We start from the raw sequence: 26,135 nt of genomic DNA on the forward strand, positions 1-26,135 counted from the left end.
GCTTGCAGGCGGGCCATGGTGGCTCAGCAGGCAGAGCTCTTGCCTGCCATGCCAGGGACCTGGGTTCGATTTCCAATGCTTGCCCATGCAAAAACAAATAAACAAACAAACAAACAAAATGGGTGCTTGTGAGTGTTGGAGCAAGTTAAAAATCCTGCTGACTCAGAGAATGCAATGGGTAGAAAAGAAATTAAACAGTTTCATTCCAAAATATCATTAAACCTACCTATAATGTGAATTGTTCATAATCTGACAGAAAGAAATCTCACTCCTTGTATATGAACAATTTCAATCCATTGCATACATGCTCTCAAGATTAACAGTGACTTGTCATCCCATAAAGAGACTTACGGTCTTTCAGTTTTCTGTGCATATTTTCATACTTCCTTGCAAGTTCACCCAGTAACCGAGGAGGCCAGCTGTGCTTATTGCCTTTCCCTGAAACGCCTTTACTCCTGTGACAAGGAGATGGTCACAGCTTGGAGCAAGGCACCTAAGCTCAGCTCCCTTGGTGGCAGGGAAGTTGGGGTGCTATCTTCCTTGATGTTTGAATTTTAAGAGGTGATCTGAGCTGCAGAAAAACATTCCTGGGTTGTAAGGCTGGCAAGAAACTGTGGTAGCTTAGAGTTATGTACTCCAGAAAAGCATATTCTTAATCTGAATCCATTCCTGCTGGTGGGAACCTTTGTAAATAGGGCATCTTGATTAGATTACTTCAGTTAAGGTGTGGTCCAACTGAATCAGGACGGGTATGACTGAAGGCCTTGGAGGGAAGGCCACAGAGAAAGAGAAAGCCAGATGGGGAGAATCCAGAAGTCAACAGAACTTAAAGAAGTGAGGAGAGGCCATGAAGTGCCTTGCCCTATGACGGAAAAGCCAAGGACCAAGGGTGGCTGGCAGTCAGCCCCAGAACACCACTGCTGAGAGACAGGATTGCATTGATGATACCTTGCTTTTCAACTTCTCCTAGCCTCAAAATCGTGACCAATACATTCCCATTATTATTATTTTTTTGCATGGGCAGGCACTGGGAATCGAGCCCAGGTCTCCGGCATGGCAGGCGAGAACTCTGCCTGCTGAGCCACCATGGCCTGTCCTATATTTCCATTATTTCAGCCAACCCATTGCATGGTATTTGTTTTAGCAGCCAGAAAACCAAAACAGAGGCTTACTTAGACTTTATGAAGATTTACACACATCTGTCTAAAGAAAGATTCACTAACTCTAGTTTTCTCATAGAAATACTCTTAAAAAGGGAGGAGAAAAGCACTTTTCCTTTAGGCAATGGGAACATTGAATCTTTTAATTTACCTTTACACAGTAATGGAGAGGCTTTGAGACATGGGTGAGACATGGGTCTCCTTCCCCAAATTCTGTAGGAAATTCCACAGCCAACTACCTCACAAATTCCAGAGGAAAATGATTAGGGAGCAGGTGATGACCAACAGCTGACACAAAGGGAATTTCTTCAGGACCTGGAAGGTGGTAACTGCTTTCCTGCTGCAGTGATAGATGCTTCTGCTTCAATTAGAGTGTTGGTTTTACAAGGAATGTGCCCAGTATATTTTGGCGTCATCTCTGAGAATAAATACCTAAAGTTCTTCACTGAGTCTAGAGTCGCTGAGATGCTATTGTGGGAACTTGGTGCACGGGAAGTGCCTGGCCAAGTGTGAACCTCATAGAGGCCAAGCCTTGGAGAGACCCCTCCAGGGACCTGCTTCTGTGGGGTTCACTGTCCTCTTAGTGGGGCCCTTTTTGAAACCTAAATGATCCCCACCCCTATGTAGAGTACAGTCATCTCCAGGAAAAGAAAATTATTAACTTTCCAAACTTACTTCTGCAAGCCGCAAAAGGGACCTTGCCCCCTTTGAATCATTGGTATTCAGGAGATGGCAGTGATCTGACTGAGCAGGTGGGAAACATTCTCTCAAAGAACAGAGAGCCCCCAAGGCAATGGTAGATATCACTCCATTGCACCCTGGAAAGCACCCACCAACCATCCCAAAAGAATGATTCAGACTCAGCAACACAGAGGCGCAAATAAAAAGGAGAATGTGACTCTAGAAACAAGAGGATATTTTCATGAAGAGCAGAAAAGCCATCATTTTGACCCTGTGTTTCTTGTTGCTGGTTTTGTACTGTTTCAAGGTCCAATCCAAATCCCTCTTTGATGAAGACTTCCTGCTTCCCTCCAATCCTCAAATACCTCTGACTTTGCTCACTATAAGGGTAAAAAAGTGCAACCAGCAGCTGCAAAGATGTAGTAACTCAATCAATTAAATTCTGACTCTACCCAGAGTTACGCCAGACACCACAGGAGAAGGGTAATCCTCTGCAAAGCAACCCTTCAGGCATCAATAGCAAGTTCAGGGGCCCAGACCATCCACTCTTCTGACCAACAGGCTACAAACTGGGGGTTCCCATCACCTCCCTAAGTTCAGTAATTCACTAGAACCACTCATATAGCTCACTGAAAGTGTTAAGATTATAGCTTTATTATAGTAAAAATCACATTTAACCCAACCCCCCATTTGATGGACATCCTTCCATTCTTTGCTCTATGCATGTATATACTATTCATGTATACTGAAAGAAAAAAGTAATAACCAGAATGAATATAGTGCTTTGCAAACTGCTTTGTCCCCCCCATTTTATAGTTTTTTCATATGTTCTTCTACAACATCATTTTGGTGTTTAAAGATCATGGGTTAGAGCAGCAGAGCATGGTGATTCAAAGTGTAGGCTCTGTGGGCGGGCGGCGTTGGCTCACTGGCAGAGTTCTTGTCTGCCATGCTGGAGACCCAGGTTTGATTCCTGGTGCCTGCCCATGCCAAAAAAAAAGCATGGGCTCTGATGGTTTGCTAAACCTCAACCAACAACACTTCTGTTAACTTTTAAGAAAACCCAAGGCTCAAACTGAGACCCTATAAAAGTTCCATATACAAAGTTTGCTTTCCTGGAAACTATAATTCCTAGAGGGTTCCTAGGTCAGATAAATCCTGAAAACCAGAGGGACCAGACTTTCCAAGACTATCAGTTAATTATCAATTTATTAGTGATTATCAATACTATCCTTTACAATTGACACCCCTTCTCAACATGAAAATGGCAGAACTGGCATTGCCTAAAGATCCTTATAGATTGGGAGAAAGCTCAAAGGAGAAAGAGGAGGCATAACAGAGAGAATAGGATTTAACAAATGAGTATGGCTGCTGAATCACCATATTAATATTCCTTCTAGCCTCCAGTGTTTGGAAACAACTAGAAAGAAGAATCCGAGATGGTAGAATGGTAGCCCATGACAAACTCTGGGATTTGTTCTGTAACTAGTTGTTGAAGTGTGCTTTGAAAATTATTGCTTTTTCTTTCTTTGCTTTGTATATATGTTATATTTCACAATAAAAAAATGTTTTTAAAAAAATGTGGGGCAGTGTACCAGTGGCTCAGTGGCAGAATTCTTGCCAGTTGTGTTGGAAACCTGGGTTTGGTTCCTGGAACCTGCCCATGTTAAAAAAAAAAAGGAGCCTCAGTTTCCTTATCTATAAAATGGGAGAAATAATATTCTCTCCTTCACTGGGTTGTTGTGAACATTAAATCAGTATAAATCACTTAAAACAGTGCCTGACATATATAAACACAATAGGCATTTTATATTATTCTTGAATTGGTCTGGATTCATCTATCAGTCCCCTAGAGTTGAGCACTGAAGGGCCAGGGGTGCTATTCTAAGCATTGCTGTAGAGACCACCCATGATTTTTTTCTTAGGATAAGTGGGATTTCTGGGTTATGGTGTTTGGAAATTTTAAAGTTTTTATGTGTATTGTCAATTGCCTTCCATCAATATGGAACCAGTTTATACGGTCATCAGTGGTGTGGGGTGCTGGCATCCAAGACTTCATTTTATGGCTTCCTGCTCTGTCATTTCTCAGAGCTGGACTTTTCAGGCTGACCTAGCAGGCCATATCAGTAATGGAGGGAAACCAAGCTAGTGCTCTTTCCTTCTACCTATTACAGCTCTAAGCAAAATGGAGTACCATTCAGGCGAATACAGCTGTGTAAATAGCTATTAAAACTAAAAAGAACAAAACCAATTAAATCTCAAAGAAGAGGGAGTTTTCTCTTAAAAGTGAAAAATAAATTAGAGTTGTTTGTGCTTTTCAATATTAGTTCTGTGAGAAGGCAGGAAAAGATGTGAGAGATGAAGCAGATTTGAAATTCTCCCTCCCTCCAAATCTAATAGATACCAAAGAAGATTAAAAAAAAAAGACAAAAGTTCTCCAGCAGCATTCAAGCCAAAGAAAGAGCAAGTGTCACACCATATCATACTTTAAAAAATGCTGTCAAGAGCAGAATCAGAAAAACCTTGACATCGTCAAGTTGCTTTTTTCAGAAACCATAGGGGTGAGGGGTGGGGGGTGAGGCGGCAGGAGGAAGCTGAATGGACAGATTCTGAAAAGTGTTACTTAAATCCCCAGTTTTAAAGAAATAGACAGGGTGTTGGTGGGGGGATGCAGTTTCTAGAGGAGAAACCCTTCCCACCAATATATCAAGGACAAAGCTAATTCAGAGCAGTATAAAGGAGAACATAAGCATCACTTAATCTATTCCCCCACTGATAACACTAATTAATATAAATGTGTATATGTACATCATCGATAGTGAAAATGATATATGCAATTTAGTATCCCTTCATACTGGACACTCCATCTTAAAAAATACCCCACATCATTACAAGTTGTCCATAAGCATCACTTTTAAGTACTGTACATATTTCTTGACGATGCCACAATTTATTTAAATATTCTCTTATTGCTGGATATTTTCCCTAATTTTTCATTAGTATAAATAACATAACAGCAAATAACTTTGTGTCCTACCTGTATTTCCCAGAAACACTTCTTTCTTGGTACTCCCTCAGAAACACTCAGAAAAAAATGGAAAGATTTGGATGAAAATAGAGGACACTCCTATAGTACTGAAAGTGCAGGTTGATGAGTTGGTAAAATATAACATTAACAGAACATCATTTTTACTCACAAATTTGGGAGGTTTGGAGTTATTTAGATTAATTATTTTCCAAATTATCTATGATGAGCATACATTATTACATAAACAAAAAATTAACTTCATTTAAAAGAAAATAATTTTATTTAAAATAATGGTTGACTTCTAGGTCGAGATAATAGACAGCCATGCTTATCAACCTCTATAGAAAATCTGTTGAACTCTTCAAGCCAACCTACCAGGCCATCTCAGTAGTGGAGAGAACTCAGTCAGTGCTCTTTTTGTCAACCTATTACAAACTCTAAGTTAAATCAGGCAACATTCAGGTGAATATATCTGTGTAAGAAGCTATTAAAAACAAAAAGAACAAAATAATAAAGAACTGCAAGGATGAAAAAAATCATAAGAACTCTGTTTACGGGGAAGAAAGATGTAGACCAAAGATCATGATAAATGTTGTAAAAATGGAAAATGATGGAAACATTGGCCAAAAAAATCTGAACTGAAGAGGCCACTGCTCAGAGCACTTCTAGGGCTGCAGTGAAGAGGTCTTGATTGCTTGATTGGAAGAAGTGAAGGTTCTCCCAAAATGGGCAAGTACAAAGAGCAGGATGGGCATAAGAGGAGGTGAATGCAGGAACAAATGTACCTAAGCTGGTGGAGGAGCTGGTCTTCTCCATCCCACCTTTCTCCAATACTTTGGATTTGGGTGGCAAATTTTACTGCAAAGGAGAAGTTGGAAAAATCATTTTGAAAAAAAGCAAGCATCTGCCTGGAGGTAGATCGTAGGAGGGCCTAGAGCTTACAGAGCAGGGTAAAAATCTCCGAGTAGGGCCCTCCTTAAGTTTTGAGGGGGTTGTGTGGGGAAGTGTGGCAGCCTGATGGCCTTCTCCATAAACTTCACTACCAGTCAATGCCCTCCCATACCAAGCCCTCTCATTCAGAGGCAAGACTCACAATGTCAAAGGAAACCCTCAGTTAAGCAACCCAGCCTGGCATACATAAAAAGGAATAGATAGCTAAAAATTGCATTTCCAGGAAGAAAATAAAAGAAAAAATAAACACAACAAATGAACCTGGAGGAGGTAAAGAGAAGCAAAGGGAAGAGAACTGAATAAAAATAATAAGCATCATCTTCACTGAGATTCAAGAAGATGTTTCATCCATAAAACAAGAACAGTTATTGAAAAGGAGCAGTTAGAGACTAAGAAAAAGTTTGTTTTAAATTCCTTTTTATTTATTTGCACTCTTTATAATACATGTAATGCATGTAATAATGGAAAAAGATTCAAACATTAGACAAGAATATAAAATAACATTTCAATAGAAGGACTGCATTTTAAAAAATCAAAGAGATTCTGCAGATTATTGAGTAAAACAACAAAGCAGTAGACAATTGGAGAAAAAAAGTTAAATATGTAGAGGTTCATTTCAGGGGGATCAATATTTATGTATTAAGAGTTTCAAAAAGAGAGAAGAATGAAAATGGAGAGGAGGAAATTCTCGAAGAAATAGCCGAAGAAAATCTCCCAGAGTTGGTGAAAGATAAGTTTTAGATTGAAACACCCCCCTGCCAATGCCAAGCACAATGAACAAAGAATAAGCCACAGAAACAACTTCATGGAATTATTCCATGACAAAAGAACATTCTAAATTCTCTCAGAGAGAGACAAGAAACAGATAACTAATAAAAGAATAAAAATCAGATTGCATTATTCTTTTCATCAGCAGCATCCAGTGCTTGGAGACAACAGCGTAATTACCTTCAAAGTAAAATAAATAACTTTATACCTAGCATTTGATATCTAGCCAAACTATGAATCCGCTGCAGAGGAAAAATAAGACCTCTTCAGAAATGCAAGAACTCAGAGAGTTAACTCCCATATACTCTTTCCGAAAAGAAATTTACTTGATGATGTGCCACTACCAAGAAAGGAAAAGATGGGAGAACTTTAAAAAGATAAATAAATAAACAATCAAATTAGTCCAGAAATGCAACTCAAAGAAATTCCAGGATAGATGTACTGCCAACCTAGAAACAAGTCAGTACATTTTGTATTCAATATATGATATAATTAAAGAGCTGGAAGGTGTCTATAATATTATAAAGAAGGCATGTGCTTCTATTATCAACAGAAAGATGAATTCATTAAAGAAGGAACTCGAAGTTGTAAATACATATATAATATGCATACGTATAGACATTATATATACATATATGTATATACATATATGTCCAAATATAAAATCATGATTCTGTGTAGTTGGCAGAGTCAACTTGACTCTAGAGATCTCAAGATAATACTTACATTCCCCTCTAGAGATGTCAAGATAATACTTACAGTAATATTTACATAATCCTCATATTTTAAACAGTATTCTTTGTTGCCATTTATCAGAATTAACTGACAAAACATGGAGGACAAATTTTAGTAAACAAAATGCATGTGCATGCTATCAACCTTGACAATATAAAAACAAGAGGTATAGCTGCAAAAGGGTGAGGAGTGGAGGAGAGAAGAGAAGTAGAGAGAAGTATAGGGGTATTGATTTCCTTCTTATAAACTTGGGAGTCAAGAACTACTACCTAAAGTTAATAATCGAATGGGTTGATTTATGGAGTTGAAGAATAATATTTAAATTCATAAGGTCAACCATCAGAAGAAATAAAAATGCAGTGGGAGAAGGGGTGAATAAGTTACTCCCCTGTCACAGTTAAAAGTATAAGGATAATGCTTAAAGCTGATAATTGAAAACAGAGGGAAACTATGTTATTCAGCAGAATGGAGGTAACTACCAGAAGAACCAGAAACAGAAACAATCAAAAGAAGAAACCTATGTATGGAGAGGAAACCTAGGAAGGGAGTAAGGAAGAAGACTTACTTTTCATGACTTCCTATATTATTTGAATTTTTATTTCCAGGCACCTGTATTTTTATAATGAAAGGGCCAAATATGATAACTACCAAAGAATTTTAAAGTAACGATGACATTGCCACAGGGGCAGAAAGAGATTGCATAACTGATTTTTTCCCCTCTATTTTCCACATACTGTTTTGTACTTTTATGTTATTTCCATGGTGGAAAATTCATAAAGAAAAAGGGGGAAATAACTAATGCATACTTTTATAACACAGTGGTTAGAAACAGTGGGAAATAGGGATAACTAGACAAAGAAATTAGTCTGGAATATTTGTGAGTAGATTCTACAATAGCCGTGAAGTCCAAACTAGCTGACCCGGGGCAGCTCTCTGGATTTCAATCCTGCCTCTGCACACAGAGAAGCTGGCTTCAAGATGTCTCAGGTCCTGTTCAGCTGACATAGCTAGCTTATGAAGCTCTGAATTTCTAGCAAATGTGACCTGTGCCATTGAAATCATGTGGCACAAGTATTCGTGACTACAAAAATGTCTGAGCTGTGTTTTCCTTTGCTGTTGAGGGGGTGAACACAGTTTCTGCTTGACATCTGAAGCTATGAAGGGCTGCAGACTCCACACTCCCCTAACAGCATTGAGGTCATTTGGTCCAGCAGAAAGTAAAGTCCACATAGGTTAACCTTGGGGCTTACAGGGAAAACGGCCAAAGACCCCACGCGCGGAGGGCCAAGCATGTGTCCCCTGCTCAGGCCCTCGAAGAAAACATCGCGAATTGTTTGGGCTGTGGCCTCTGAGACAGGGGTGAGCAGTCTCTGTTTTGCAAGAAAAGCAGGAAGTGTGTTGAAAGCCACAACCACAGAAAAACTGCCACATCAAACTGAGAGGTGCTCTCTGAACCTGGAGTTATCACCCTCCTCAGGAGCCCAGATGGAGCCAAATCTTGCTGTCTTTAGGGTTAAGCATTTGTCAACATCTTGACCAAGGCAAGGGCATTTCATCCAAAATGAAGAAAGTCCTATATGTAGTATGGCAGTAACAAAAAAACAAGAAACCAGAAAACCCCACAAAATAAGTGAGCAAACAGAAACATAAACCTTAATCTTCACTTTTTCAAAGTGAGATGCGTTTGAGGTGAGATCACCTAAACAACAACAAAAAAATAGTTTAAATGGCAATTCGTTCAATTTTGGTAGTTACGGTGTCTGCAACTTTTGGAGTCGAGTTTCAGAGCAGTAATTAAGGAACGCCCACCAGTTATGAGTGGAACATCTACAGCCTTGCTACCCAAACTGCTGTCCACAGACCAGCAGCGTCAGCCTCCCCAGGAGCTTTTAGAAATATGGAACCTTAATCCCCAAGACAGACCTGCTGAATCCGAAATCCCAAGTGATGCACTTGTACATTAAAATTTGAGAAGCACTAGCCTACAAGAACCTAGAAGTCTGCAAATTTGAGACATACTATTGTACTGAGTGAATATAGATTTTTTGTTTATATCCCATAAAGGTTACTCTCACTGATTCTAATCAAAACCTTTGCATGAAGCCATGTTTTAAGTAATTTAGCTTGCAACGGTCTCAACTGCTTAACTGGTAATAGTAAATTAATATAGAGGCCGAATATTTCATCTTACATACATCAAAAACTGAAGTTTGGTAACACATTATTGTGAGAATAATTAACAGTACTGAGTGGTGTGTGAGTGTGATGAAAAGGGGAAGTTTAGAGTCATATACGTCACTAGAAGGAAAGTGGGAGGTTAAAACATAGGAATGTATAATAGTGAATTTTTTGGTGGACAATGTCTCTGATTAACTGTACAAACATTAAAAAATTATTTCATGAACTGGAAACATATGTATGACACTATTACAAGGAGTGAGTAATAGAGGGGCATATGGGGGAAATGTACCTATAGAAAATTATGTTAGTTAATAGTAATATGTTAATACTCTCATCAACAGTAACAAATGTAACGCCAATACTATGGGTCAATAATGGGGAGGATAAGGGGTATGGGAGGATTGGGGCTTTCTTTTTTCTTTTTATTTTTTTCCTGGAATAATGAAAATGTTCTAAAATTGAGCATGGGGAGGTATGCACAACTATGTGATGAGACTGTGAGCCAGTGATTGTTTACTTTGGATGGTTTGTGTTGTGGTGTGTGAATATATCTCCATAAAATTGCATTAAAAAAACAACAACAAAACCAACTCAGGTTTAGCTATTGACGATGTCAAGGGCCTGAGCCCACCACAACCCTCTAAGGAAGGTATTATTATTATCAGTTCCATATGCAAATGAGGCAACCCAAGGTCAAAAGTAGTAAAAGGAAGAAACAGAAGTTAAAACAAGATCTTTTTGAATCCCAGATCGCATGCTCTGAATCATCACTTTCCTTTTGTCTCTCAAGAGTTGAATGTTTTGAAGCGGTTCTCCAGCTGGTAATGGGTTAAGACCCGTCTCCTGGAATGCCATCCTTCGGGATGGGAACGGGGTGCTGAGAGGGTGTGACTCCGCCCGGCGGGTCAAGCCTGAGGCACGGAGGGAGAGGGGGTGGCGGCCAGCCCGGAAACCCAGCCTAGAAACGCCGCTGTTTGAAAAGCAGAGGACGAAGTTTCCGGGAAGCATGATCAACCTCATTGTACCTTAAGGTTTCAGAATGACTACAGACTCCCTCGCCCACCTCTTCTAAATTAAACTCTATTATCTACGCCCTGACACTCTCAGGTCTGGAGACAGAGGGATTTGGAGGTCCGGGCCATTGCAGCTGACGAGAAATTTTTCAAGAACCCATGTGCCGGAGTGCGCGGGTAGTTCAGAGGTAGAAAGCTTGTCCCCATGCCAGAGACCCGATTGGATCCCGGGCCAGGAACCAAAAACAAAACAGCACATTCAACAAACTACGACACCGGGTTATTCACAGGGAAAAGAATGAAATGTAACCCTCACAGCATTTAAAAAAAAAAAAAAAAGAAGAAGCTAGGTTGCAGAGCAACTCTGGTCAAGGATTCCCAATCCTCTCCCATGAGACATGAGGAAATGAGGGTTTTCAGATGTCTTTGGGGGCAGGGAAGGGAGGTGGGGCCGTGCTCATTAGTGAGCCTCTCAGCTTCTCTTCTCCAGTCCACTCCCTCAGTGACCCCACATGGGTATCTTCTCTATCCTTAAGAATTAGTTTCAGCTAGAATAAACAGGAACAAGTATAACAGGGGCTCAAACCAATGCTTCTCAAACCATCCTGTGCACAAATCACCTGGGGATCTTGTTTAAATGCAGAGCCTGATTGAAAAGGTCTGGGGCAGGCCTGGAGCAGGTTCAGCATTTGTAACAAGCTCCCAGGAGATGCCAATGTTGCTGAACCATAGAGGACACTGAGTAACAAGGGCTTACATGAGACAGAAGTTTGTTTCTCACTTAAAAGAAACATGGAGGCTGACCTGCCAGGTTATGCGGGGATCCACAGTAGCATTAGCTACTCGGCTCTTCCATCTTCAGCAGGTGGTTTCCAAACTTAAGTTCACTATGAAATCCAGGTTGCCCCTGCAGCTCCAGCCTGCCTATCCAGGCTCCAAGCCAACAGCAAGGGACGTGAGGGAGGGGAAAAAAAATAGTGCTTCCACTAGCCAAGCCAGCACCTCTGAAAGATTTTCTTTGCAGGTCCATACCTTCTGCTGAGCCACTTGGCCATCCCAAACTGCAGAGAGGCTAAGAGATGTTGGAGAGGCTAAGAAACATTGTGTTTGCTCCAGAACCAATGTGCCCAGCTAAATATTGGGGTTCTGTCTGTAAGGAAGAAGGGGAGAATAGGTAGTCAATGGGCAATTGGGATATCTGCTCCCTCTCCCCTTCCTGCCACTTTGAGTTTGTGCCATCTACCAGAGCACCTTTGGCTGCTCCTGTTCTCCTATGATAAGCCCTCCATATGTATTGTCTGGGTGTCTAGCTCATTTAGGAGCTAGAGTGAGAACGTATTTAAATGCTGATAGCAGGGCAAGAGGGAGAATGAATCCAACAGAGCAATCTGGCCTCCTCTGCTAGAATCAGGCACAGAATCAGGCAGAGAAGTGGAAAGACCATGAGCAGACCTTGTATCCCACCATGAAAACTGGCCTTGGTCTTGCGTCTGAGACTTAAGACTGGTGTTGGGCTCCAATTGTGGCCTAAAAACCTCTTTGGTCCCATACCCCATACCCCTACCCCCAAACCCTACTCAGAGATTGGTTGCTGCTGGGTGTATTCCAGGGATCCTGGGGTCTCACTTCTGGCTCATGCCACTGCCCTTCTGACTGGACTAAGGACTCACCATTCATGGGTCTCTCTTCCTGCTTTAGGTAGAACCTCCCCAGTGCTAGAACTTGCCTAACTCCTCACCAGTGTCTACTTCCAATTCCTCAATACTTTGGTATTTTGACCACTGTGGCTGAAACTACCTGGCCTATGTCTGTCCACCCCCACCCAGACTAGGAAAAGAAGTTCGGATATAACCTCTGTCAGCAGTGCCCATGGATGGGTCCGGGGTGGGGGAGGGGGAGTCACCCTACTGTAAATTGCCAGTGGCTATGACATGGCCTAATGCAAAGAGAACTGCCAAATGGACAAATGACGCCGTGAGGAGCAGAGAGCACCAATGGGTGTCCACTGTGGGTTGCCTGTGTCACCCAAAGAAGCTCTGACTCTGACTCTTCCTGGTGGGCGTCCTCTCAGGAAATGCCCTTCTCTTAAGGGACTTGAGGCACCAAGGTGGCTTTGCCTCACATCCAGGAGACTCAGTCCCATTTAGAGGTGAGGTTTAAGCAATGTTTCAATAGTGGTTCCATTCTGCAAGTGGGGTAACTGAACCCTTGATGCTTCATTGCTTGTCCTCAAGTCCCAGCCCCAAATCAATCAAAGAAGAAAAGATGCATCAGAATTGATATCTTCTGGCCTCTTGATTAATGTTATGGAAACAAAGCATCCATATGTGATACGATATGATGTGGCTTCCTCTGTGTGAAAGGTGCAGATAGAGATCATGAGGGTCCTGTTTGCTGAGACCACAAGCAGAGGGTGAGTCAGCCATACAATACACCCGCAGATGAGATGTGAGACTGGGGTGTTGAAATGGCTACAGAGCAACCAGACACACGGCTCTCACTGAGTAATGCAGGTGTGATGGCACAGCCCAGGTAGCATATGGCAGATGGGGAGGGTGTAAGACGCAGCCCAGGGATGGGGGTAGGAAAAGAGAGGGGTGCCAGGACCTGGGAGAACATGGCTAGCTCTAGGTCCTAGGGGAAAAAAGTCCTTCTCAGAATATGATTCCAGAAGGGTAAGGCTGGTGTGACTACATGGATGACAATATAATTTATTGTCCAAACCAGGAGCCCTTTTGAGAATAAAAGGAGACCCTAAAGCAAGCAAACAAACAAACAAAACAATTCACAGGCTTTAACTGCTCTGCAATATGCATAAACCAGTTGTGAGCAAGCCTGGATATGTGGACTGCCGACTGAGCCTGAGAGTGTGTGCCTGCCAGGCATGCCAGCCACGAGCAAACTGCACCTGGAGACCGAGGGTCTTGGTTTTACCTCAGTGGTCCTCTAACTGAGGACATGCAAGGCAACGCCAGGACAATGTGGCAATTTTGGTCCTTGGTAGTGTTGAGTTGAAAACAGGTTCTGAAAACCAAGATGCAGAATTAGTTTTTTTTGAGCTAAGTGACACGCGTGGGAGCAGAACTAAAGAAAAATTACTGCTCGAAGAAAAGTGGTGAGGAAACGGTTTATATACCTGCTTAGAACAAATAAAGGGTATAGGGTCATGGAGAGGGGGAGGCAAGAAGGACGTGAGCTATGTGAGTTGTCTGGGGCAGTATCACCTTTGGGTGCCACGAATCTGCAAAAGCTGCCCCGGGAGAATGATGACATAGGCATGGGCTTATCTGCTGACGATAAGCAGACTTGCTGGGCGTTGTTTATTACAATTCCTCCTTTCCCAGGGAGGAAGGGGTCTTAATTAGCACTGCAAAGGATAGTGGGTACGTCAGTTTGTCTTAATTGCTTTTTTGTTTCTTTTTTGTAGTTTCCTGAATAAAAAAATGTAAGTTTAAGCAAATTAAGATGATTAGTAAAGCTATTTACCATTCTAACTTCACAGTAGCAAACACCAGAGACCCTAACAGCCCAGGACTTCAGCAAGGAGTAAGGGCTCTGTCCTGGATACCAACAAGTTTATGGCTGTGGATCATAAACAAATAAATCAATGGTATGTATAATCTTTCTTTTTTCTGTTTCTGGTTTATTTCTTTTTCTATTGTCTTTTTATTTCTTTTTCTGAATTGATGCGAATGGTCCAAGAAATGATGAATATGCAACTAAGTGATGATATTGTGAATTACTGATTATATATATTAATGTTTTAGTTCGTTTGTTCAATTTTTTAAATAAATAAATAAATGAAAAAATAAAAAAACAAATCAGAAGCTCATATCAAACCAGTTTAAGCAAAAAAAAAAAAAAAAAAAAAAAACCCATGAATTTGTGGGCTGCATAACTAAACCACAGAGTGCAGAGATGCAGCTGACTCAGGGACAACTGGATTCCCAGATCTGAATATTGTCAGGACTTCCCCCTCTCTATGTTTTGATTCTCTCTGAGCATTGGATTCATTCTCTCAATTCAGCTATCCTTGCAAGGCCAAATTCATACCTGCAGGCAGCTCTGAATGTGACTACCAGAGAGGAAAGAAACTACCAGTGCTGGATGGAAAAACATCTCAGGGAAGGCTTCTGATTGGCTTTGTAAGGCCCACTTGCCCATTCCTGAGCAAACACTTTGGCCAAAGGGGCAAAGCTACTGTGATTGGCCCACGCAGGCCACGTGATCATTGCCATAGGATCACAGATAATTGGAGTAGGGAAGACACAGTTTGAGGAGTGCCAAACAACAAATGCCCTTTGCAGAGGAAACTGGAAGTGGAAATGCACAAAGCGGGAGCTGTGTTGCATATAGCTTCTGGAACTATTGGTGAGCTTGTGTGAAATGCCTGGAGAAGCAGGTTAGAAATAATTCAGGATACCTGCTTTGCAAGAGGCTGAAAACTATGGAATAACACTTTGGGACCAAAGCCAAAGAAATGCAATTTACCTCTATTAATATTTAGGCTGGAATGCCTCTGCAATTTCCTTTAAAATACTTCAGCACCAACAGTGTAATTAAAATATGTGTGTCAACAAAACTACTAGAGCTATTAAATGAGTACAGCAATGTGGCAGGGTACAAGATAAACACTCAAAAATCTGTAGTGTCTCAATACACTAGTAAGGAGCAATCTGAGGAGGAAATCAAGGAAACAGTTCCATTTACAAATGCAACCAAAAGAGTAAAATATTTAGGAATAAATTTAACTAAGGATACAAAAGACCTATACACAGGAAACTATAAGAATTGCTAAAAGAAATCACAGAAGACCTAAATAAATGGAAGGGCATACAGTGTTCATAGATTGGAAGACTGAATATAGTCAAGATGTTGATTCTGCCTAAATTTATAGGTACAATGCAATACCAATTAAAATCCCAAAAACTTACTTTGCAGAAATAGAAAAACCAATAATCAAATTTATTTGGAAGGGTAGGGTGCCCTGAATAGCTAAAAATTTCTTGAGGAAGGAAAGTGAAGTCAGAGGTCAACTGTTACCTGACTTTAAGGCATATTACAAAGCTACAGTAGTCAAAACAGCATGGTACTGGCATAAAGATAGATATACTGATCAATGGAATCAAATAGAGTGCTAGATATAGACCCTCTCATCTATGGACAATTGACCTTTGATAAGGCAGTCGAGCCAACTCACCCGGGACAGAGCAGTCTCTTCAACAAATGGTGCTTGAAGAACTAGATATTCATATACAAAAGAATGAAAGAGGATCCATATCACACACCTTATACAAAAATTAACTCATAAAAACAAAATAAAACAAAAAAAAATTAACTCAAATGGATCAAAGACCTAAACATTAGAGCTAAGGCCATAAAACTTTTAGAATAAAATGTAGGGAAATATCTTATGAAACTTGTAACAGGAGGCAGTTTTCTAGATCTTACACCCAAAGCACAAGCACTGAAGAAAGAAATAGATAAATGGGAATTCCTCAAAATTAAACACTTCTGTGCATCAAAGAATTTTGTCAAGAAAGTAAGAAGGCACCCTATGCAATGGGAGACAACATTTGGAAACCACATATCAGATAAGGGTCAAGCATCCAGATTGTTCAACTCAACAACAAAAAAGACAAACAACCCAATTAAAAAATGGGCAAAAGATACTGAGACACTTCTCAGTACAGGAAATACGAATGGCTAAATTAAGGCACATGAGTAGATACTCAACTTCACTTTTGCTATTAGAGAAATGCAAATCAAAACCACAATGAAATATTATCGCACACCCACCAGAATGACCAGTATCAAAAAAACAGAAAATGATCAATGCTGGAGAGGATGTGGAGAAAGAGGCACACTTATCCACTGTTGGTGGGAATGTAAAATGGTACAACTGCTGTGGAAGGCAGTTTGATGGTTCCTCAGGAAGCTAAGTATAGAATTGCCATATGATCCAGCAATCCCACTGCTAAGTATCTATTCAGAGGATATGAGGACAAGGACATGAGGGCAATATTCCATTGTATGTGTATACCACAGCTTGTTTAGCCACTCATCTGTTGATGGACATTTGCACAGTATTATAGCAGTATTATTTACAATTGTCAAGAGACGGAAACAGTCCAAATGTCCATCAACAGATGAGTGGCTAAACAAGCTGTGGTATATACATACAATGGAATATTACACAGCTGTAAGACAGAGTAAAGTAATGTAATGACATGGATGGATCATGAAGACCTTATACAGAGTGAAGTAAGCCAGAAACAAAAGGACAAATGCTGTATGGTACCACTGATTTGAACTAACATTAATGAGTGAACTTGGAAAATTTCAGTTAAGAACACAGGTTATTAGGCAATAGAAATAAGATCGAGATTGGATACTCAGTGCTAAAGGGATATAGATTGTGCAACAGGACTGACCATAAAGATTCAGAAATAGATAGCACAATACCTGATTGTAGCACAATAATGTAAGTACACTGAATGAAGCTGAATGTGAGAATGATAGAGGGAGGAGGGCTAGGGGCACATATGAAACCAGACGAAAAGATAGACAATAAAGACTGAGATGGTATAATTTAGGAATGTCTAGAGTGTACAATAATAGTGACTAAATGTACAAATTTAAAAATATTTTTGTGTGAGGAAGAGCAAAGAAATGTCAGTACTGCAGGGTGTTGAAAACAGATGGTCATTCAGTATTAAAACTTCAACTTCTGTGTGAGACTAAAGGAAGAAATGTTTATTTGGTGCAAAATTTATATTTTGACTAGTGCATTTCCTAATTTAACTTGTATGGTCAGTTTAATTGAACACCATAAGTACATGGAGCAACATAAGTACATTGAATAGGGCATGAGATTTTGTTGGTTTATCCAGGTTAGTGTGATACCAAAAAAAATCCCAGAGTGATTTGAACAGTGAATAAATAAGAATTTGCTAAGTTCTCTTAGGGGAATGTGGAGAAGGGGGGCGGAAATTCAACTTCCCCATTTGAAGGATTCTTGATATTCTCACAAGTGATAGGGACAATCAGATCAATATGCCAAGCCCTTGATCTTGGGGTCTGCCCCTTTGAAACTTATCTCTGCAAAGGATAAACTGAGCCTACTTAAAATTAGGCCTAAGAGTCATCCCCAGAGACCTCTTTTGTTGCTCAGATGTGGCCTCTCTCTCTCTCAGCAGACTCCGCAAGCAAAATCTCTGCCCTCCCCCTCTCTAAGCAGGACATGACTTCCAGGGGTGTAAACCTCCCCAGCAATGTGGGACAGAAATCCTGGGTTGAGCTGGGACTCAGCATCAAGGGATTGAGAAAACCTTCTCAAACAAAAGGGGAAAGAGAAATGAGGCAAAATGAAGTGTCAGTGGCTGAGAGATTTCAGAGTTGAGAGGTTATCCTGGAGGTTATTCTTACGCATTATATAGGTATCCCCTTTTTAGTTTAAGGTGTATTAGGCTAGAGGGAAGTGCCTGAAACTTTTGAGCTGTGTTCCAGTAGCCATGCTTCTTGAAGACGATTGTATAATGATATAGCTTTTGCAACGTGACTATGTGATTGTGAAAACCTTGTGTCTGATGCTCCTTTTATCTATGGTATGGACAGATGAGTGAAAAATATGGGTTAAAAAAACAAATAATAGGGAGAACAAATGTTAAAATAAATTGAGCAGGTTGAAATACTAGTGGTCAATGAAAGGGAGGGGTAAGGGGTATGGCATGTATGAGGTTTTTCTTTTTTATTTCTTTTGCTGGAGAGATGTAAATGTTCAAAAAATGATCATGGTGATTAATACACAACTGTGTGATGATATTGTGAGCCATTGATTGTAACCATGTCAAGAATGTTTGTATGCTTGTGTGTTGTTTAACAATTACAACTTTTTAAAAAAATTATATGAGTGTGTTCCTTTTACTCTATGTCCTCAGAGGTGGCCAGTTGCCCTAATGAAGGGCCCTCCAGAGGTGGTTAATTAGCATTGAATCAGAAAGCCATACACCTGAGGGCTTCCACCCAGGTGCACCTCAACTATAAGCATCAAAGATTTTGTTAACAGAATAATGGTATAGAAATGGGTTTTACTGGTAAAGTATAGAGGAATTCCCCAAACATGCAGGAACAGCGTATTTGAATCTAGTGGGCCTCCACCCTCCCCACTTAGGAAGCTGCCCATGGCCTGTGTGTCAAGCTGTTGCTTCAGAGAATGTGGGTCAACCTGAGTCTGACTAGGTGGGTCACTAATCCAACTGCACGAATATTGTCACATTTGCCTCAAACGGACCTCGCTTTCCTGCAGGGCCTTGTTGAATGCCCTAAAGAACTGAGAGCTCACATGAGGTAGTGCGACTAATTTGCTAGTAAGTGGTTGTACTCGGAAGAATTCAGCCCCACTTGCTTTTATGGAAACCCGAAGCAAGTTTATGGGGTAGGAACTGGCCCACCACTCTTTTAACTATTGGCAGCTGCTATTAACCAAAAGGAACCTTGTGGTTATGAAGGGAACCCTGCGGACCTTGGGTCCTTGCCCAAGAATGGTTTGTCACACTGGTTTGGTCACAAAAGGAAACCTATTTATTAGCCAGCAGAGACAGAGGACCTCACAGTCTCATACCTGCCTCCCCAAACTAGAGAAATGTGGGCTTTTATTAAAATCAAACAAAGGGAGGTGACATATGGTGATTGGTTAGTAAATATCTAAATTAGCAAGTGCAGGTTAACTATTGCCATTAGCTATTTAAAATATTCAAATTAGGGACTGCAAACTAGCTACTTCTGCTAATTGGTCTTTTATTGTGATAGAGTGGGGTGGAGGAGGCTGACATTGCCAGGACTGGTAATGGTCTGGTCTCTTCCTTTCTTTTTGGGTCCAGTGTTTCTTTTTCTGCTGTTGCTGTTCACTTTAATTTCATTCACAGGGTATTTTATGTGCTGGGGTCACTTTAAATTCAGGGTCCTTCTTTCAGCACATGCACAGCAAACTGGTTTCGACAGCTTTTTAGATAAGGTGGGCTCCTTCGTCTTATCTGGGCATTTTGGTACCAGGAGGGGGCCCGTGGCTTGGGTAAGCCAGGGGTCTCGGGCTGTATAGGATCAAATTGGCTTCTGGCAGTTCCAACATCTAAAAAGTAGGAGATGCCCTTGAAAATTCAGGGAGCCAGTCAGTTTTCATTAGGATGGTCTGTCCTCCATCAAGTCTCAGGCTCCCAGCCACTAGGCTGAAGACAAAAGCAGGATCTAACCCCTAAATAGGTAACGGGAGGGTGTTAAGTACAAGCCAACGTCCATTCATAGAGTGACTGGGGAATGAATGAGTTTCCATGAAGGAGAGATAGGGCAGGATCCAGGAAACAAGGCAAAGATCCATTAGCCAGCATTGGAATACTAGGTGGAGCAAGAGGACACAAGGGACTCCATGGAACTGCACTGCACATTAGGGTCTAAGCTGGAACTCCTTAGAGACCTGGCATGGGAGAGTTTGAGGATGGGTGTCAGCTGCAGTGAGGAGCCTGCAGAAACATGGAGCCATACCAAGACTGCAGCCCAACACCCATCCCAGCCACACCCTGGAAACACCATGAGCAAATGCAGAGAGATTAGAACTCATGGTGCCTCGCTCTTATCATGAGGAACCTTGAATCCTTACCCTAGCTTTCCATGGATCAGCACTTCCAAGATGACTGCAAAGACATGGATAAAATCTTTCTGGCTGCTATCATGAGAATTTATTTGAGAAGAAAGAGTCTGAGAAGTCCACTTCTCACTTCCAGCCTGAACTTTGGGCTGCTCCCAGGTTTTCTGCAGAAGGGAGTGTTTCGATAGCATGAAGGAGGGAGAATATGGAACAGGGCTGGGTGCTGTGGACAAAAGGCCAGGGAAAAAGAGGAGAGATGCTGCCATAGCTGGAGGAAGATTACAAGGGGTTTGCTGGATGTGTGTGAGATTCAAGTTGTCCTGGTCTCCTCCCTGAAATCTCTGAAATCTTTAGTATATTTTCCACTGCTCATTAATGTTCCTACTCTCCAGAATTTGGAACTGACCTAAGCCAATTTGGTCCTGTACAACCGTGAGGTTACTGCTGGTTAATATCAGCAGCCTACATTAGTTAAATGAGTCAAGGGCCACCTCCACCCTCTCAACCTCATTCTTGTTTATCCTAAAAGCAAACCTCAGAATGAATTCTTCTCAAAATACACACATTTAATAGTAAGTAGGCAATGCTTTCAAGTGAAAAAGTATGACTTTGGGAGCCATAAAGGATATGAGCCAAAAGAATAAAAGCAGAGATCACAAGCGAAGATAAACATGTACTTGAGTAACAACTATGTAAATTAATTTTCTAGTGTTTTTATTTATACACACCAATTATTTCATTAAAAATTTATTGAAGGCAAGTACTGCTTGTTCAAGATGTGAACTCACTCTCCAACCAACCAGCAGGAAAGAAATATGATAAAACATGAACCTTGAATGCGTACAAATTAGCCTTGTTCACTGTGAAATATAAATGATGATTTCGTTCTGTTATTCTGTGAAGGGTAGACAGTGCAGGTAGAGATTTGGGATGATGCACCTTCCAAACCAAACATTTTCCCCCAGTGTGTCTACCAGAGAGATCTGCAATGAGACACCCTCACAAAGGTACAAAGGGAACTGGCAAAGGGATAGGCTTTATCTGACTAGCTGCAGGTGCAGGGAGGAGATTCAGTTTAGCAGGTGGGACTGGGTGCTGGGATTTGCACAGGACAATGATAGAAAATTGTGATGCTGGTTGAGCATCCAGCCCTGGGGTCCATCCAGCCATGCACCAAGGGGGACAGAACTCTTAACAAGGACGACCCTGGGAACAATGATTCTCACAAATCCAGGCAGATGGGCAGCAGCGAGGAAGATACCTGGGGTATGTGTGGGTTATGGGTCTGAAGTCACTGGAGTAATATTTTGGAAGAAGAGAGGACTCAAGCCTTGAGCAGGAACTGAGAATGACAGAAGTAATAAGAATGTGTTCTGAAGGTTCTGGGTTACTGTCAGGAAGAGATTTGGGTAGAGGCAATGAGAGAAAATCCCAATGATCAGAAATCAGTATTAGAGGCACACAGGCCAAACTTAAAGTGGAATATTGACCTAAATCTCCTTAAACGTCCTTTTACAAAGTCAGGAATGATCCCAGAAATGGGAGGAGTATTTTATATAGGATTCATCCTGCTGAGAGTCACACAAAACTGACCTCAATGTGGTTTAAGCCATAAGGAGATCATTGACACACAACACAAGGAGTTCAGCAGAGTAGACCTTATGGTTAACCTAATCCAGGGGCTCCAGTTCCACATTCCAGTGACTTTCTTGACTCTGCCTCTCTCAGGATATTGATGTCATCTTCAGAACGGCTCCTGCTATTCTGGCCTTGGATACAGACAGAGCAACATCACGGGGTCAGCTTCCCTTGGGGCACATAAGCCATTGGGCAGGGTGGATGTCTGAACATAATCATTCTTCTGTTGGGAAGAAGGAAGTGGAAATAATGCTGTGTCATGGAAAGAAATAACCAGGACTTACTGCAAAAGCAAGAATTAATTTTCATTGAGCAAGAGCAAACATGCATGTGGAGCAGAGCCAGAAAGAAGCACCTGCTCAGGGAATGGGGTTTAGAGAGTGGCTTATATGGGTTATCTGGGACTTGGTTACTTTGGGAGGGTGTAGGGCATTGTTAGTGGTGGTTTTGGGTACAGTGTCTTTGAGCACAGTGAGCCAGTTCAGATACCTGGAGCCAGGATGTTTGCCAGTGGATTTTTCTGTAAGTAGCTTAAAATGATTCTTTCGAGGAGACTTTGGTTGCTGTAGCTGCAGAAGTGTCCTGGGTACTCAAGGGATCATGGGTATGTCAAGCTGGAGATGTTTCATCAGATTCCCAATTGTCTCAGTCCTCCCCTGAATAATGTGGGAGCTTGAGCAAATCAAGATAGTTAGTGTAGTATTCCATTTTCATACCTGCAAGTTAACCAGTAGAGTTCACCAAAGGCAGGATAGAGCTCAGATGCACAGGAGACCTGGATTCTCATGCTATCATGCTTCTGACTAGTTGGGTAAACTGGAATAATCCACTTCAATTCTTTCAGGCCTCAATTTTTTTTGTCTTACAATAAAATGATTAAACTACAGAATCTTGAAGATTCTATCTCTACGTCATCTTTGACTCTAGGAAATTAGATTGATTCTTTAGTTATATTCATGGATAACTCAACACAGGCCTTTGAGTATAAGAAATGATTCTAGTCCTTTGTGGAAGATATTTTCCAAAGACAACCCCAGCAACTTCTCCCTTCCTACATGCCCATCCAGAATGGGTTCTTGCTGCTTTCCCATCAGGAAATAGAATCTAATTCTCATTCCTTCAAATCTGGGCTGTGCTTATGGCTGACTTATGCCTAGGGGCCATAATAGCATATAACTAATAACATATGTCAGAAGTGACACTGCATGACTTCCAAAAAGTCCATGCAGCTTCCATCTGGTTCTTTTGAGCCTCTAGCTTGGGGAACCCAGCACCATTTAAAAAATCCAACTACTCTGTTAGCCTGCTATGCTGGAGAGGCCATGTATAGGCTTTGAAGTTGACAATCCTGGCTGAGTTCTGTCAACAGCCAGCATCAGCTACTAGCCACATGAGTGAGCCATGTCGGACATCCAGCTCAATTTGGCCTTTGGATGACCAAAACCTCAGCTGACATTAAACTGTAACCACATGAAAAATCCCACAGGTGAACTACTCAGCTGAGCCTTTCTGAGATTCCTGACCTAGAAAATTCATGTGCAAAATAAAACAGCTGTTATTCTATATATCCCTGTGTTTTGGTGCTGTTTGTTAAGCAGCAATGGTAACCAGAACATCTTTACAGAAGAAGTGGGCATAAATGTACCAGGAAACATTTTTTTATGGTTATGAAACACTGAAGATATCTAAGTTCTTTAAGTGGCAGTTTTAAGGAATCAGGTGGACAGATTCTTTGAGGAACAGTTTGGGAAGGTCTTGCCAACACAAGTGGTAATGATCAGTGGACCTCCACATTTATTTGGCCTTTGGAGTTCATGAAGAACAAACTCTCTCATTCGAACCTCAGAAAGGTAAGGGTTAGGCCACAATTCAACCTCCTTCTTGGTTCAGACTCCCTTCCAGAACTCCTAAGGTCTATGACCCTATTCTCTTTCTTAGTGAGAACACTAAGGGATGAGCAAAACTTCCCTTCAGTGAGTACCACTGTGTAATGGCACATTGCCAGGCCCTTTCCTAATTGTTTCTATCCTCTACCTTTGCATGGGGAGAATAAAGAGGGCTGGAGGGCCTCTGAGCTACAAAGTGGCCCAGCGGTCCCTCCCTCTGCTCCAGTGGCAGTCTGAGAACCCAGTCCCAGTGGAGCCTCTTTAACAGCTATTTTCAGCAGCAGCTGCTCTGGCTCTCAGCAGATGCATCCTCCTAGCAGTGGATTAAGCAAATGAAACCTAACAATCCCTCATGAGATGGGCAAAGTAGATATTAACTTTGTTGTGATAGCCAGCCTTCAAAATGGTTCTCAATGGTTTGCATGTCCTGCTAGTTACAGCCACAGAGTCGATTGGCATAACAAATAAGATATTGTAGAAATGTTAGAGCTTGACTTCCAAGGTGGTTTATAAAAGATATCGTGGCTTATGTCTTGCTCTCTTAGATTGCTCACTCTGGGGGAAAGCCAGCTCCTATGTCAGGAGGACACTCCAGCAGTTCCATGGAGAGGATTAGGTGGTGAAGATCTGAGGCCTCCTGCCAGTAGCCACATGAAGAAGCATCTTGGAAGCAGGTCCTCCAGACCCAGTGAAGCCTTCAGATGACAGCAGTCTTGGCTGACATCTAGCCCATCCCATGAAAGACTCTGCGCTAAAATCATCCAACTGAGCTACTCCTGACTTCCTGAGCCACAGAAACTGTATGATACTAAATGTGTATTCTTTAAGCTACTACATTTGAGCATTAATAGGTTACTCATGCATCCATTAAACAGATGAGAAACTGAGTCTCATAGACATACAGTGACTAGCGCATAGCTAGGATCATGCAGAATTGGGAAGAGATCCCTCATTTCGTGACTTCTGATCCACTTCAGCACTTCTCTGATGTGGCCTCAGAAGAGGCAGAGGTGAGGTTGCAGGCATGGGGCAGCGATTGTCCAAGTCACTTTGGCTGCATTCAGCGTCTGGACCTACACAACACCTCTGACCAGAAAGGAAAGACCCTTTGCCCCTCTTGCTTGGGGGCCTTCATGACTCAGAACAGCAAGCCAGTGACAGGGACCTCTTCTCACATAGGCAGACTTGCACATACAGTCACACGGTGTCCTAGGCCTCAACTCACACCAAACAAAAATGTTGCTGACCCCATGAAGGCTGCGGTTCTACTGGGCTGCGGCGGAGGTTTGTGGTACGGGGGCTTACCCATAGGATCCCTGACTACAACTCAGAATCGGGCCCCATTTGTCAGCACCCCTACTGCTGATTCATATGCCCACTTTAGAGAAGTTGCCCCATCAAGGAATACTTTCAGTTCCCATGTGAATCACTGGTCACGTGAGCACCAGTCACCCCACCACGCGCAGGGCATGAGTCCTCAGCAGGGAACAGAGTATGGTGGTCATGGGGTCAGCAAGTGACAAGTCCAACTGGTTCTGTTTTCTCGTCCTTCCAGCTAAAATGGACTTACTCCAGCAAGAGCTACTAAGAACCCCTGGGTAGGTCTGGAATTAGGCAAGTCAGGAGGGTGGCTTAATACAAAGGGGTGAGAAGGGCTGAGCAGTCACTGCTTGTCTTCAGGGTCTCAGCCAGGCTCTTTCAGGACTATGGACAAAGCGTTTGGGCAGAGCTTCAAAGTGTGGACTGATATTCCAAACAACAAGCAGAAAAATGCTCATGGGATAGGCAGAGGACCTTGGCTTTGCAGACCTATGAAAGGGAACAGGAGAGAGACTTGAGAGGGTAAAACTTGGTGTACACCTTATATTGCACTCAAGACTCTCCATGATAGGAGAGGAGACAAAAACAGAGTATAGGACACTTGGGTTCGAACTAAACCCAAGATCCCATCTCTTGGATACCCATGGGCAAGTTGCTGGACCATTTTCCTCATAAGTAAAGTCAAGTTAATGGTTTCAAACTAGATTCCTTGTAACCCTGAAGTTCAGCAGAACTTACTACCTTGAGTCTGCCATTGAGATGGAGTCTCTGGACCAATGTTCTCTAATAGAAATATAAAGTGAGCCTCATGTGCAATTTTGAAGTTTTGATTAGCCATCTTAAAAATTTTTTTTAAATAAATAGGTAAAATTGATTGTAATAATATTTTTTATTTATCTAAAATTTTACCGTTTCGACATGTCATTACACAACATTAATTGATACGATATATTACATTGTTTTTTATACTGAGTTGTCAGCATTGGGGTATAATTTGTACTTACAGCACCTCTCAATTCAGACAAGCCACATTTCCAGTGCTCAGTAGCCACAAAAGGCAGACCTGTGCACTTCACCTGTGCATGGGGGAGGGAGAATCTAGTCTTTAAGAGGAGAAGGCACACCCTCTGG

General features: G+C 41.7%; 1 long non-coding RNA gene across 2 annotated transcripts in view; it reads left to right on the plus strand.

Moving 5' to 3' along the window:
* Positions 1-24,585, plus strand: part of LOC143657941 (uncharacterized) — a 43,509-nt gene extending 18,924 nt beyond the window's left edge. Inside the window, exons 1-3 of one of the 2 annotated variants that reach the window (XR_013163030.1) lie at positions 13,865-13,900; positions 14,020-14,127; positions 24,230-24,585. This is a non-coding gene — a long non-coding RNA (uncharacterized LOC143657941). Of the gene's footprint in view, positions 1-13,864; positions 13,901-14,019; positions 14,128-24,229 lie in introns of those variants that run through there. The other variant, XR_013163031.1, reaches the window with a different exon arrangement.
* Positions 24,586-26,135: the final 1,550 nt, after the last annotated feature.

Source organism: Tamandua tetradactyla, chromosome 15 (assembly GCF_023851605.1).
Source record: "Tamandua tetradactyla isolate mTamTet1 chromosome 15, mTamTet1.pri, whole genome shotgun sequence".
Taxonomy (NCBI): Eukaryota; Metazoa; Chordata; class Mammalia; order Pilosa; family Myrmecophagidae; genus Tamandua; species Tamandua tetradactyla.